The sequence below is a fragment of the Panthera uncia genome (genome assembly GCF_023721935.1).
Source record: "Panthera uncia isolate 11264 chromosome A1 unlocalized genomic scaffold, Puncia_PCG_1.0 HiC_scaffold_17, whole genome shotgun sequence".
NCBI lineage: Eukaryota > Metazoa > Chordata > Mammalia > Carnivora > Felidae > Panthera > Panthera uncia.
In genome coordinates, this window is record NW_026057577.1 from 94,945,169 (window position 1) to 94,960,946 (window position 15,778).

The 15,778-nt window shown below is 41.8% G+C and overlaps 1 long non-coding RNA gene across 2 annotated transcripts in view; it reads right to left on the reverse strand.

Moving 5' to 3' along the window:
- LOC125934441 (uncharacterized) overlaps positions 1-15,778 on the reverse strand; it is a 39,205-nt gene that overhangs the window by 14,958 nt on the left and 8,469 nt on the right. Inside the window, exons 3-5 of one of the 2 annotated variants that reach the window (XR_007461396.1) lie at positions 2,908-3,137; positions 2,489-2,620; positions 680-1,406 (exon numbers count right to left, since the gene is read on the reverse strand). This is a non-coding gene — a long non-coding RNA (uncharacterized LOC125934441). Of the gene's footprint in view, positions 1-679; positions 1,407-2,488; positions 2,621-2,907; positions 3,138-15,778 lie in introns of those variants that run through there. The other variant, XR_007461395.1, reaches the window with a different exon arrangement.

Genomic DNA, 15,778 nt, shown 5'->3' on the forward strand with positions numbered 1-15,778 from the left:
ACTCCAACCCAGGTCCATGTGACTCCTGGGAGCAGGCTCTGAACCACCACACCCTCCTCCTTCCCTGTCATCCTTCCCTCTCTTGCCCACTCATAACATCTGGTTGAAAAAAAGGAAATCAATTCTTATACCCCAAGTTCTTCATATTGATTCTCTAACTCAGTTCGTAATTAGCGAACATGGAGTGAACATCCTAGGAACCAAGGGGAGACAAAGACAAAGTCCTTTGTAACAGGATTCCTGTTGTGTCCATCATTATCCAACTATGAGATCCCAGAAAGCAAACCCGTCTCCATGGTCACACTTTGCCAGGTCTCTTCATTGTCCCTGTGCCAAAAGCCATCCCAGTAGAGACAATATCAAGCATTACAATGAATTAAAATATCTTCAAGCCTGAAACTGTTTTCCAAAGAAATTGGGCCAAAGGCCAAACTTCGATCTTCTCTCTCCTGAGGCTGAGGATCTGATTCCCCTGAGACAGTTTTCTGAAAACAACAACAGACTCTGCTCCTTGATCAAAGAAGAGGCCAAGGACTGACAGGGGAGGATGTAACAGACAGGTTGCCAGGGTGGGGTCAACTCTATGATCCTGTGAGGGCTCCAGAATGCCCTGGGGACATCAGGCTACAATAGGACTCCTATTGAGACCATATTCTTACTTAGCTTTTTGTCACCTTGTCTTGCTTCCTCATTCCCCTCTACCTTTTTTGCTCCCTCAAAAAATTATTATTATTTTTTAATTATTATTATTATTTTTTTAATGTCTATTTATTTTTGAGAGAGGGAGAGACGACAGAGTGTGAGCTGGGGAGGGGCAGAGAGAGAGGGAGACACAGAATCCGAAGCAGGCTCCAGGCTCTGAGCTATCAGCACAGAGCCCGATGCGGGGCTCGAACCCACGAACTGTGAGATCATGACCTGAGCCGAAGTCAGACGCTTAACCGACTGAGCCACCCAGGCACCCCCTTTTTTTTTTTTAATTTTTTTTAATGTTTACTTATTTTTGAGATGAAAAAATTGTTTAAACAATAAACCCCATCTCAGGTTCTGCTTGTAAGGAAACCAGTCCAAAACAGTGGGTACCAGAAAGAGTCCTAAGAAACAAAATGCATGCCACAGCAATGCCATTGCTAAGACTTCCACCTACAAAGAAGAGGCAGTGGTGAAGTTGAAGGGAACACCAGATAGTACAGTCCCTCTGGCATCTGAAAGGTCTGGGGCAAATGCTAACCAAACAGACCATGGATTAGGTGGTTCTTGCTAAGTTCTTCCAATGTGTTGAAGAAAGAAGATGACAGATTCATTGATAAACAATTCCAGAGGGCCTATTTGGCAATAATTTAAAGAGATACTTACCTCCCACAGCTTGCGGGCTACCAGAGCTGAAGAGCAGGCACAGAACTGCACTGTAAGAATGGCAGAACTTCAAAGAATGCCAAGTGCATCCCTTTACACCAAAGACAAGGCCCTGACAGGGAAAGAGGGGACACTGATCCTTGGGAGAGGCTATCTGTAGAGATAAACCAAGAGAGTCCTGAATCCTGTGGACCTGCTGAAGTGTCCCTGTTCCCTTACTGGAAGATAAACACTCTACCTTGCTTAAAAATGAGTCAGGTGCTTTATAAAACAATATCTTCCCTCCTATAGATTTGTCCCACCTCCACTCCTGGCCACCAGACTGATCATGGGGGTAAAACCTTAGCATGGACCAACTCAGAAAATGCTAGGCCTACTGAGGAAAGAAAGGGATTATATATCAGATCTGGCCAATGTGCATAAACCAAACTGAGGGAGAATGTCTGTGGAGGATTCCAAGGGTGATAGATCAAAGCAGGTAAGATATAAGCTCGATAAGGTAGTTTGTTGATGTGAAGGGGTCCTCTCTCCAGTGCCACAGGATGGCCCGAGGGGTTGGTTCTAATATGCTGGTGGGAGGCTCTTGAAAGACTAGGAAAAGCAATGAGCCAAACTGAACAATGCAGAGATGCCACAGCTGCCGTTGCAAACTAGAGGGGAGGTCTGATGAGCTCAGAGAAGTGGGCATGCTAGAATGGGTCTACCATATGAGACAGGAAAACCCACCAGCCAACCATGCTCCTTGGGAAGTCCTGGAGGACTCCCCCTTTACCAATGAGATAAGAAAGTATGAGTGAGTTTGGCAACAGTACCCCAAGAAGCTCCATCATGGCTGTCCTTTATAGGAGATGCTGCAACAGAACTGTGTTCCCCAGGAAAAATAAAAAAGTGAAATTCCAGAATAGCAAAGACAAATGGAAGCACTCAACCATATGACACAAGATGGGTACAATTACCATAAAAGGCAACAAGGGTGGAATAGTGGCCAGGGCTCCTGGACCTGCAGGCATCTAGATAGCTGGTTCATCGAATATAGTAATGTTGGGAGCAAATTAAGATAGTTAACTAGGGTATACACAATCAGAAGAGATCAAGAATGGAAGGAGCACAGAATGAGATCAGAGATACTCACAAGTATAAGATCAAGGCAATCACACAGGGTCCAATGCTCAGAAGGGCCTCTTGCTTGGAGTTTAATGCTCTGCACTTGCCATCTTGAACTTCTTAATAATTTTATCTTTGAATCTGCTTTGTAGGGGAAGTCCTATTAAATTAAGACAGTAAAGATGAACAGAGACTTGGAGTCTTGGTTCACAGGTAGTGCCACTTCCCAGCACCTCTCTGCCTCCTCTACTTCCTAACACCCTTCATTCTCCCCCACCTCTCCCTCCCTGCCCTGTCCAGTGATGGTAAAAGCCCTCTGCCCTTGGCAGGGGCCTGAGTGCAGACATTAGGAAAAGTGGGGTTGGGCAAAATGGTAGCTGTCCCTTCTTCTGGTTGGCAATGCCATGGCACATTTGGCAAGCATTGTGGCAAGAACAAGCCTCTCACCTATCCCCCATGCAGGTACTGTATGTCCCAGAATGGAGGTTGAAATAAGCTTAGGGTCTCCTTCCACTGTGGGCTGCAGTGGGTAGCCTGTGGGAAGGGGAGGTTCCTGGCTCAAATTTCTCAGCCAAGATGCATCATGGCAGGTGCTGGTGTATCTTTCTGCCTTGCACACCCTCCCTTCCAATCTTCCTGGGTCTGGCTTGTGTTTGTGTCTTCTGACGAGGCACCTTCTGGGGATGAACCACAGAAATACAAATTAACGTAATTTCGGTGATATTTGCCTTTCAAATTGGCATTTCACAAAATGAAGATAAATGGTAAAATTCATGCTAATAGTTAAAATTTTTCATTTTCCTTTACTTAAAACCACATTAAATAGCAAATAAAAATACCATGGCAAGTTGAATAAAAATGGTAGAAAGAAGAAAAAGGTTTTATATGTTATTATCTCTCTGTTTTTTTTTTTTGTTTTTTTTTTTGAGAGAGTGTGCACAAGCAGTGGAGAGGGGCAGAGGGAGAGAAAGACAGAATCTTAAGCAGGATACATGCTCAGCATGGAGCTTGACGTGGGGCTTAATCCCATGACCCTGGGGAACATGACTTGAGTCAAAATCAAGAGTCAGATGCTCAACCGACTGAGCTACCTAGGCTCATACTAAATATATGTTAGTATCTGGACCTAAAAAATTATGTAACCAGTCCTGCTCACTCCCCATCTCCTGAGAGCACTGCCCCCCATAAATCACTTGAACAGGATCCCTATCCTTCTCCCACCCAGCTATTAGAAAACCTAACATAAGATACATGGCAATTTATCCAGAAAAGAAGAAAATAGAATTCCGCCAAAAAACATGGGAGCAGTAAGAAATAGCCATTGTGTCCTGTCAGCAAGAGCAGAACTGAGTTCTCCTCAACTGTCACACTTTCTCTTCCTCCCAAACTCACCCTGAGTTCCTCTCTAAAACCAGTAGACAGGGTTATCTCTGGGATTCCCCCAGCACCTTTGTTCATTTACTCCACAGGCAGGGGTTGAGCACCTAATAATAACAGCTATCAGACAAGTGCTTACCATGCCTTGTGGCCAATCCACAGGTCAACTCTAGCCAGCAGGTAATAGGATCCCCATGTTAGAAACAGGATACAACCTCACTGGCATGGGGTCACTTGCCCAAGATCACTCATCAAACAAGTGGCAGACTCAGGATTAGACTGCAGGGCATCTGCTTTTCATCACCAGATTACTTATCCTCTGTCTGCCCTATGCTAGTACTGGAGCTAGAGAGGTGAGCAAGACACAGTCCTTACAAAAGCACATCTTGTTAGTGAAATATTGGCTTATTTATACATATTGCAGGCTTAATTATATTTACAAACAATTTTCATCTAATCAGAAAGTCCCAAAATAGAAAGGGGGCTCAAAGTAAGTCTAAATATGTCTCCCCTTCACTAGTCAGCTAGCCTTCCCAGGAGGGTTAGTATGGCCTCCTGGAATCAGACAGCGCTAGTGATGGGATGCTCACTCCCACACTGGAAATTTCCACCTATTTTCTCCAGTAATCACCATTGAAAAGAACATACTTACCACCTATTCCTTTGTAACTACTTCTCTTTGGTCTAGCTCTACTCCTGAGAGCACAAACTAGAAAAGACAAGCAACAGCCCCAACCAGCAACAGCCCCTCACACAGGGGTGAACACTGCTGGTCTCCCTATGACTTCTATAGGATATGGTTTCCCAACCCCCCTCACATCTTGGCTGCCTTGTCCACTCACTCCAGTTCCATAAAGGCAGACTCTCTTGATTCCAAGTGTCAAAAAGCAAAATCAACCTGATTAAAAAAACAAAGAAACTGGAAGAACTGCATTTATTGGCTCAAGTAACTGAAAATGGAAGCTGACAAGATGGAGGAACTGGAATGATATATGAGCATGGAGTCTCTTGCCTTGTGTACTCCACTCTGCAGTAAGCTCTCTCTAGAGGGTTGAAGCAGAAGAAGCAGGCTTACATCCCCAGAGCTTAGCATCCCTGAGGGGAAAGAAGGCCAATAAAAGCACTAAGGTTGAGCCTCATTGGTCCAGCTTTGGATTGTATTGCCAACCTTGAACCAATCACTGTGGCCAGAGGAATGGAACATGCTAATTGCTAGGCTTACCTAGAAGCTTACCTGGACCTGGAACAGGGATAAGAGTGGGAGAAGGTTAGTTTCCCAAAGGAAAAAAAAAAGTCAAGTTACTTTTATAAGACATGAGAATGAATATTCAGCAGGCACAACCCACAGATGCCTTCCAAACACCCACAGCCAAAAGCATGACACCATGTGGTCTGACAAGCCCCGTGATGGCAAGATTCTAATTCTTTCTGTCCTGTCCAAGGGAGAAAGATGGTTTCTGGGCCTCCAATGGGAACTGTGACTTGGACTCATGTTCAATTTTTTTCCTTTTTCCCCTCTTTTCATTTCTTCTTTATCCAACCCACTAACACAGACCCAGACTCCTTCCTGTTGAATCCAGAGGCAGAGAGAAAGACACATGGTATACTAAGGGACCTGGATTCCTTTGGCCTCCCAGAACCTGAGAAGACTACCAATCCCAAAGACACTCCTTCCGGGGGAAAGACAACCCAGGACTAGTGGGATTATCTTGGGGCACTCAGGGGAACTGATGGAGAAATAGCTCCTTCCAAGTGATCAGGTTACACAAGTCACTCTTCCAGGTAGGCCTCACTTTACATAACATACATGATTCTGTACAGGTTGGTAATTTTTTAAATATCAAATTATAGTTTAAATGTACTGTGAGGGGCGCCTGGGTGGCTCAGTCGGTTAAGCATCCGACTTCCGCTCAGGTCATGATCTCATGGTTTGAGTTCCAGCACCAAGTTGGGCTCTGTGCTGACAGCTCAGAGCCTGGAGACTGCTTAGGATCTGCGTCTCCCCCTCTCTCGCGCACTGTCTCTCTCTGTCTCTTAAAAAAAGAATAAACGTTTAAAAAATAAAATAAAATAAATACACTGTGAAAATAATATAATAAAAGCTACCTACCATTAATTAAGTATCCTCTATTTGCGGGGATATTTTAAAATTTTATGAACTGGGTATTATCATCACCATTTCGCAGCTGAGAAAACTGAGTCTCAGAAACTGCCCAAGATTCCAAGGGCAGTAAATGACAAAGCAAGGATTTGAATCTAGGCCTGTTTGCCTCCAAAGCCCCTATTATGTTTTCTATCACACACATTAAAGGAAAGGAACCCCACAGCAGTGATTTTTATAATATTCTTGATAATGCCGCAGAATGTCAATTTTGTGCATGTAGATTTTTATATCCAAACTTGTTTATAGTACAGTGTACCTATGAGTTATTCTGATGGTTTATGAGAATAATCAGTATCAAATGCTTTTTGACAACGAGGTTGCAGACATATAAGCATATTTATTCATCCACTCAAATGTGCTCTGTCCTGTACTGTGCCTTCCATATGCAGTTTAGCATGGTGGTCAAGAGCAAGATCTATGGCATCAGACTGTCAAGACTTCGCTCCAACTAGGTGAATGGCCCTGAAAGACCACCTTAGTGGTCCCCATCATAAAATTAATGCAACAATAGGACCTATGCCATATAAGTTTTACAAAGATCAGATTAAATAATATAAGTTAAATTCTCAGCACCATACCCTAACCCAAACCCTAACCCCTAACCCCTAACCCTAACCCTAACCTCGTAAGTATTCAATGAATGCTCCTACAAGACTATAAGCAATATGAGGGCAGGGAGTGTGTGAACTTTTCTTCACTCAACTTTTCTTCACTCTAAGGTTCACTCAACCTTAGAACCTCGTCCGGTGCTTTGCATGCTGTAGGCATTCAATAAACATTTGTTAAATGAATACTTTATTTAAGCTAGATCATTTAATCCTTAACTAATCCAAAAAGTAGGGACAGAAAATAAACAAACACAACTTGTTTAACATATAATAATTTTAAGCAGTATTAAGGGCAGGAAGAAAAACAAAGCAGAGAAGAATAATGAGTGACAGAAAAAAAAGGGTGGGGTGGGGGGAACATGTGTTGTAGATAGCCAAGAACTAAACCAATTTAGACCTAACAGGGAGTGTTATGGACTGAACATTTGTTTTCCCCTGCCCCCCACCCTGCCAAACTCAATGGTAAAGCCCTACCCCTCAGTGTGGCTGTATTTGGAGATGGGGCCACTAAGGTTAAATGAAGCCATAAGGATGGGGCTCTGATCCAACAGGGTTAGTGTCCTTACAGAGGAGACATCGGAGAGCCTACTCTTCCCATCAGTTTCTGCACGTGCATCTAGGAAAGACCATGTGAGCACACAGGGAAATGAAGGCCATGTATAAGCCAAGAGAGGAGGCCTCAGGAATGAACTTACCTTGTCAGCACCTTCACTTTGGACTTCTAGCCTCCAGAACCATGAGAAATAAGTTTGTGTTGTTTAAGCCACCCAGTCTGTTATGGCATTTTGCTACGGCAGACCGAGCCAAAAAAGACAGGGCATGTTCTAGGAAAAGGGAACATCAAGTGCAAAGGCCCTAAAGGAGCCTGGTTTTCAGGAACAGCAGAAGGCCAGTAAATGAACAAGACAAAAAGTGGCAAGACAGAGGGTCAGAGAGCCACACCAGTCCTACCCATAGGCTCTAACAGTACCGTACCAAAAGCAAGCCCTCACTCCAAACAAAATCATTATTATCAGCACCATAATATTTAAAATGAACAACTGACTTTTTCCCAAACTTAGGTAAAGGGTAAATAAGGGCCTTTTAGAAAACTAAGATACTATAGTTCTATAACACAGTCTATAGATCAAAAATATTCTTGCCATGCAAATTTAGCTTCTATGCAAATCAGACATGGCCCCCTACTGTGAAATTCTGTGTTAACCCCTGGAAACAGAACCCTTTCCCTCTCCCTCAGGCAGTGACAAGTGTGTTCCAGCTCTAAGCCACCAAAGCTATGACCCTCAACCCCTAGATGGGGCCCGTGTGAACAGTGCTAGGGAAAGGCTCCAATTTCTCTATGCTATCAGATCTGGCCAAGCCTGTTATTTTTCCTGCCAAGGTAGATCAACAGACCTGGTTAATGCTGAAATCCCTGGAGGTAACTAAACAGCAAAACTGGGGTTGGCCTCAGAGAAGGAAGGAGGGAGGGGGCTATGTAGATTTTCCTTTCTTCAATGCCAGCCAGCACTACAAAATTGGCATTGTTATCTACTTTCCTCCTGGTGACATTTACTTTTGAAGCAAAAACAAAAACAAAACAGGGAAGAGGAGTCAGGTGGATTGGGAAATCAAATTCAGAGGTGGACATAGCTTTAGGCATAAATGTCTGCCTTTTATCTGAAGAAATGGTTTGCAATTGGCAGCAAACTTGCCCACCTAATCTGTATCCCCCTGGCCCTTCTCGCAATATGTGGAAACATTTTTGGTTATCACACTTGGGGTCAGAGGGAGTGCTACCATCATCTTGTGGGTAGAGGCCAGGGATATTGCTAAACATCCTACCGTGCACAGGGAAGCCTTCCACAACAAAGTCTCATCCAGTCCAAAATGTCAACTCTGATTTAAGAAAACAGGACAAGGAAAAATAAACTCAAATATTTAAGGGCCTTCCATGTACCAAATGATATACACATATACCTGCACATACATATATGTCATTTAGTCTCTACACCAAGTCCACAAAGTGATGCCCATTTCCCAGATGAAAAAAATAGAATGCGGACTTCACCCAGTTAGTAACTGGCACAGTTAGCAACTTCACAGGAGGAATTTGAACCTGACTCTGGGTGGTTCTCACTAAACTGTGAGCTCCATGAGGACGGGGACCTTGGCAACCTTGTTTACTTCCTCATACCTAGTGCCTAGCAGAATTTATACTTAATGGAAATATAATAAAGACTTCTTTGAATTAATAAGTATCTGAGTCAGTGGACCTAAAGTACATGATTGTTTCTTCCCACCACTCCTTAGAATAATGAAGATCCTCACGATATCCCTCTAGGGTTCCTGTCAAGTCAATATGTTGCATGTCAGAGTCAGAAATCTCCCTAGGCCAGCACAAGTAAAAATGGAAGTTTATGGAAAAATGCAAAGGTATTATGGAAACAAAGCATTGCCAGGACTAAAGGCTTGGAAAGCCACCAGGAATCAGAGTGCCTCATGTTCTCTATAATGTCTACATCTTGGTTTTCTTTTCCAACAGAAGACTTGCACTGTGTAGCCATCTTGCAGATGGTCCTATGTACCAGCCTCAGCAACATTTTGACTCTGAAAGTCCCCATGGCCTTTCAGCTTGGCTCTCCTTAGTTAAGTAGCTTAGTCTATCCATATCCCAGTTATTATACATTCCCTGAGGAGGGATGAGATCGGCATAGCCTGGGCTAACCTTCAAGATGCCCCTGGCCCCAGCCAGACAACTGCAACTTCACGACACACTCTGAGCAAGAATGGCTAAATTAGCACCTTCAAGCCTGAGGACCATGAACTGTAAAAATGATTGTTGTTTTCAGCAACTATGTTTTGGGACGTTTATTATCCAGCAGGTACCAGAAACAGATTTTGGTATAGAAAGTGGGTTGCTGCTACAACAAAAACTTAAAAGTGTCTCAAATTATAATTCTGCTCCCAGTTCCAAAGTCTGAAGACCAAATATATATTTCTTACTAAACATCACAATATCATAATTACCCTTGTGTTTGACCAGCAGGCAGAACTAGAAGGGCCTTGGAGAGTATGTTAGTGAAAGTCTAAAGGGTCTTGATGATGACTTAAAGGAAAGTGAGGAAAATGCTACTGAAAGCTGGAGGAAAGGGGACACTTGTAGCTGGTGGAAGGTTTGGTGACACTGTCATCTGCTGTAATGTGGAAAAGAAGGAATTGTTCCATAATGAATATGATCATCTGGCCAACCTGATTACAGTACAATGCAAAGGAGAGAGAGCATCTAAAAGAAGAAACTTTTTTGGTTTGAGCAAAATTTAGATGCTACGTAAAAAGTGCCAGGGTTTTCTGAGTTTGAAAATAAAACAACTTCTCATGCCCAACCTCTCCAGAGGGCAAACTTTTCTCAAATTGAAATGACTTTCAGCAAAGGGTGGGTACAGCATCTTTTGTTAGGCACTCAGAAAGGTTTCAGAAGGTACTTCATAGACCAATTCAAACAGACAAAATCCTTCTAAAAAACTTTAGACTGTGCCTGGCTGTCTTAATTAAACAACAGGATTTCCTAAAAAGGCCCCCAAAATAGAAAGGACTTATGTAAGCCAAAGGGATTTGTGGTCATGGCTTTTTCCCCAATGGAAGGAACTCCAGGAAGAATCATTTAAAAACTCAACATTTTTTTAGAATGAGGTTGAACTGGGGCGCCTGGGTGGCTCAGTCGGTTAAGCGGCCGACTTCAGCTCAGGTCATGATCTCACGGTCCGTGAGTTCGAGCCCCGCGTCGGGCTCTGGGCTGACAGCTCAGAGCCTGGAGCCTGTTTCAGATTCTGTGTCTCCCTCTCTCTGACCCTCCCCCATTCATGCTCTGTCTCTCTCTGTCTCAAAAATAAATAAACGTTAAAAAAAAAATAGGTACGTATTAGAATGAGGTTGAACTAAAAAGGAGGAGATAGTGTAAGGTGGAAAAAAAGGGCTTTGTATTCCAGAACTTCTACGGGCAGGAAGCAGGTTCAGAAACTACTCCAGGAAAACACAGTTTATGTTCCATGGAAAAGGAAGGTTAAATTCAGAAGGTAGAACCAAGAGCATGGGAGGAAGAGCTGCAGAGATCACTACAGAGAATTGGTCCTAACCAAGGAAACTATAATGCTTGCTACAGTTTTCCGATGCCGATTCCAATATTGTACATTGGGTGTGGAAGATGAATAACCTGTCTTTTTTAGTTCACAGATACTCAAAGCATTCTTGAAAAGCTGTAACTAAGGATCAACACTCAAGGTACCTCATCTACACCTGGAAGTAATAGAGAAGATGAGATTCTGGACTTCATGTCTGTCCATGATGCCATTAACTGTTTGGGAGAGTCTTGGGATGGGCCAACTGCCTTTTGAGTGAAGGAAGAACGTAATTTGTGATCAGAGGCAGACTGTGATAGTTTGAAAATCTGACCTTGCAACTTTTTGACATTCCTACTATGGAAGAATGGTCTCTTTCTCTCAATGACTGCTTGATCAACAGAAAACAGGAGAAGTGGTACTGTGCCAGTTTCTCGCCCAGTCCTTAAGAAATGAGCAGCTTCTATTTCCTCTTTCTTGAAATTCTTGCTTTTGGATCCCACCCATCATGCTGTAAGGAGTCCAGGCCACAGGGAGAGGCCAAGGGATTGTGTTCCAGCAGACAGCCCCACTAAGGTCCCAGTCTATAGCCACACGGGAGTAAGAAAGCTTTAAGAAGATTCCAGCCAGCCCCAGCCAATAACCAACTGTAACCGCACAGAAGACAGTGAGTGAGATAGTATTAGCTAAACCCAGGCAGACCTCAGAACCATGAGAGATAATTAAATTATTGCTGTTTCTTTAAAGTCACTAAGCTTTGGAGTGATTTTTTACACAGCAATAGAAAACCAGGACAAATATTTGCTGTAGTTACTTTATGTAATCTTAAATTGCTTGAATTAAAACAATAACCTTAATATATATATACAAAACCTTAATAATAATAAAGAATCACTAACATATAAAATGAATTAAAAGTTACTATTAAAATATTACTATTAAAATGACACAAGGCTTTGGGATCAAAGAAAACTAGGTACAAATCCTGGTCAGCATCCTATTAGTTGTATGACATTTGATAAGTTACTTAGCCTCTCTGATTGCCAGTTTCTTTCTCTTTAAAATGGAGTAAAGTGGAGGGTACCTGGATGGCTCAGTCGGTTAAGCATCCAACTCTTGATTTTGGATCAGGTCATGATGAACTGTGCCACAGGCTCATGCACTATGAGACTGAGCCCCAGGTCAGGCTCTGTGCTGACAGAAGGAGCCTGCTTGGGATTCTCTCTCTCTCCCCTTATCTCTGCCCCTCCCCCACTTTATGTGGGTGTGCTCTTTCTCTCAAAATATATAAATAAACATTTAAAAAAAAATGTTTTTAATGGAGTTAAGGGACACCTGGCTGGCTTAGTTGATGGAACATGCAACTCTTGATGTCGAGGTTTAAGTTCGAGCCTCATGTTAGGTATAGAGATTATTTAAAAATAAAATCTTTTAGGGACACCTGGGTGGCTCAATTAGTTAAGCATCTAACTCTTGGTTTTGGCTCGGGTCATGATCTCATGGTTTGTGAGTTAAAGCCCCATGTCACACTCTGGGTTGACAGTAAGGAGCCTGATTGGGATTCTTTCTCTCACTTTCTCTCTCTCTGCCCCTCCCCTACTCACACTCTTTTTCTCTCAAATGAAAAAACATAAAATCTTTTTTAAAAAAACCCACACATTTAATGTGTCAATACAGCCTTCTTTAAAAAGGAAGAAAGGCCTCAGATACACAACCTTACCTTACACCTTAAACAGCTGGCAAAAGAACAGCAAATAAAACCCCAAACCAGCAGAAGACAGGAAATAATAAAGATTGGAGTGGAAATCAATGCTATCAAAGTAAAAAAAAAACCAAAAAAACAAATCAATGAAACTAGGAGCTGGTTCTTTGAAAGAATTAACAAAATTGATAAGCCCCTGGCTGGTTTGATCAAAAAGAAAAAGGAAAAGACCCACATAAATAAAATAATAAATGAACGAGGAGAGGTCACAAACAACACTGCAGAAATAAAAACACTAAGAGAATATTATGAGCAATTATATGCTAATAAATTGGGCAATTTGTAAAAAATGGACAAATTCATAGAAACATATAAACTACCAAAACTGAAACAGGAAGATATAGAAAATTTGAACAGACCCATAACCAGTAAAGAAATTGAATTAGTAATCAAAAACCTCCCAAAAAACAAGAGTTCAGGGTCAGATGACTTTCCAGGGGAATTCTACCAAACATTCAAAGAAGAGTTAACTCCAATTCTTTTAAAGCTGTTCCAAAAAATAGAAATAGAAGAAAATTTCCAAACCCATTCTATGAGAATTACCTTGATCCCAAAACCACACAAAGACTCCACCAAAAAAAATAGAACTATAGACCAATTTCCCTCATGAAGATGGATACAAGAATTGTCAACAAGATACTAGCCAACGGGATCCAACAATGCATTAAAAGAAATAACAGGGGCACTGGGGTAGCTCAGTCGGTTAAGTGTTTGACTTTGGCTTACGTCACGATCTTGCAGTTTGTGAGTTTGAGCCCTGCACTGGGCTCTGTGCTGAAAGCCCAGAGCCTGGAGCCTGCTTCAGATTCTGTGTCTCCTTCTCTTCTGTCTCTCCCCCACTCACTCATTTTCTCTGTCTCTCAAAAATAAATAAACATGAAAAAAAATTGAAAAGAATTATTCACCATGATCAAGTGGGATTTATACCTGGGATGCAAGGCTGGTTCAATATCCACAAATCAATCAATGCAATATATTACATTAATAAAAGAAAGGACAAGAACCACATGATCTTCTCAATAGATGCAGAGAAAGCACTTGACAAAATAAAGCATCCTTTCTTGATAAAAATCCTCAAGAAAGTAGGGATAGAAGGATCATACCTCAAGATCATAAAAGCCATATATGAAAGACCCACCACTAATATCATACTCAATGGGGAAAGCTCTCAGTTTCAGGAACATATGTCAGGAACACGACAGGGATGTCCACTCTCGCCACTGTTATTCAACAGCGGATTGGTAGTCCTGGCCTCAGCAATCAGACAACACAAAGGGATAAAAGTCATCCAAATTGGCAAGGAGGAGGTCAAACTTTCACTCGTCACAGATGACATGATACTGTATATGGAAAACCCAAAAGATTCCACCAAAAAACCTCTTAGAACTTATTCATGAATTCAGCAAAGTCACAGAATACAAAATCAATTCACAGATATTGGTTGCATCTCTATACACCAAAAATGAAGCAGCAGAAAGGGAAATCAAGGAATCGATCCCATTTATAATTGCACCAAAACCCATAAAATACCTCGGAATAAACCTAATCAAAGAGGTGAAAAACCTATACACTAAAAACTATAGAGCGCTTATGAAAGAAACTGAAGAAGACACACAAAAAAACGGAAAAATATTCCATGCTCATGGATTGGAAGAATAAATACTGTTAAAGTGTCAATACTACCCAAAGCAATCTACATATTCAATGCAATCCCTATCAAAATTACACCAGCATTCTTCACAGAGCTAGAACAAACAATCTTAAAATTTGTATGGAACCAGTAAAGACCCTGAATAGCCAAAGCAATCCAGAAAAAGAAAACCAAAGCAGGAGGCATCACAATCCTGGACTTCAAGCTGTATCACAAAGCTATAATCATCAAGACAGTATGGTACTGGCATAAAAACAGACACTTAGATCAATGGAGCAGAATAGAGAACCCAGAAATGGACTCACAAACGTATGGCCTACTAATCTTTGACAAAGAAGGAAAGAATATCCAATGGAATAAAGACAATCTCTTCAGTGAATGGTGTTGGAAAACCTGGACAGCAACATGCAGAAGAATGAACCTGGACCACTTTCTTACACCATACACAAAAATAAACTCAAAATGGATGAAAGACCTAAACATAAGACAGGAAACCATCAAAACCCTAGAGGAGTAAGCAGGCAAAAACCTCTTACTCAGGCAGAAACTTCTTACTCAACACGTCTCCAGAGGCAAGGGAAACAAAAGCAAAAATGAACTACTGAGACCTCATCAAGATAAAAATCTTCTGCATGGTGAAGGAAACAATCAGCAAAACTAAAAGGCAACCAATAGAATGGGAGAAAATATTTGCAAATGACATATCAAATAAAGGGCTGGTATCCAAAATCTACAAAGAACTTATCAAACTTAACACCCCAAAAAACAATCCAGTGAAGAAATGGGCAAAAGACATGAAAAGACACTTTTCCAAAGAACACATCCAGATGGCTAACAGACACATGAAAAAATGCTCAACATGACCCATCATCAGGTACATACAAATCAAAGCCACAATAAGATACCACCTCACACCTGTCAGAATGGCTCAAATTAACAGCTCAGACAATGACAGATGCTGGCGAGGATGCGCAGAAAGAGGATCTCTTTTGCATTGTTGGTGGCATGCAAACCAGTGCAACCACTCTGGAAAACAGTATGGAGGTTCCTCAAAAAATTAAAAATAGAACTTCCATATGACCCAGCAATTGCACTACTACGTATTTATCCAAAAGATACAGGTGTGCTATTTTAAAGGGACACATGCACCCCAATGCTAAAGCAGTGCTATCAACAATAGCCAAAGTATGGAAAGAGCCCAAATGTCCATTGATGGATGAATGGATAAAGAAGATGTGGTGTATACACACACACACACACACACACACACACACACACACACAACGGAATACTACTTGGTGATGAAAAAGAATGAAATCTTGCCATTTGTAACAACGTGGATGGAACCAGAGTGTATTATGTTAAGCAAAATTAGTCAGAGAAAGACAAATACCATATGACTTCACTCACATGTGGAATATAAGATACAAAACAGATGAACAGATGGGAAGAGGAGCAAAAATAATATAAAAAACAGGGAGGGGGACAAACCATAAAAGAATCTTAAATATAGAGAACTGAGGGTTACTGGAGGAGGTGTGGGTGGAGGGATGAGCTAAATTGGCAAGGGCATTAGGGGGACACTTGTTGGGATGAGCACTGGATGTTATATGTATGGGAAGAATCACTGGATTCTACTCCTGAAATCATTATTGCACT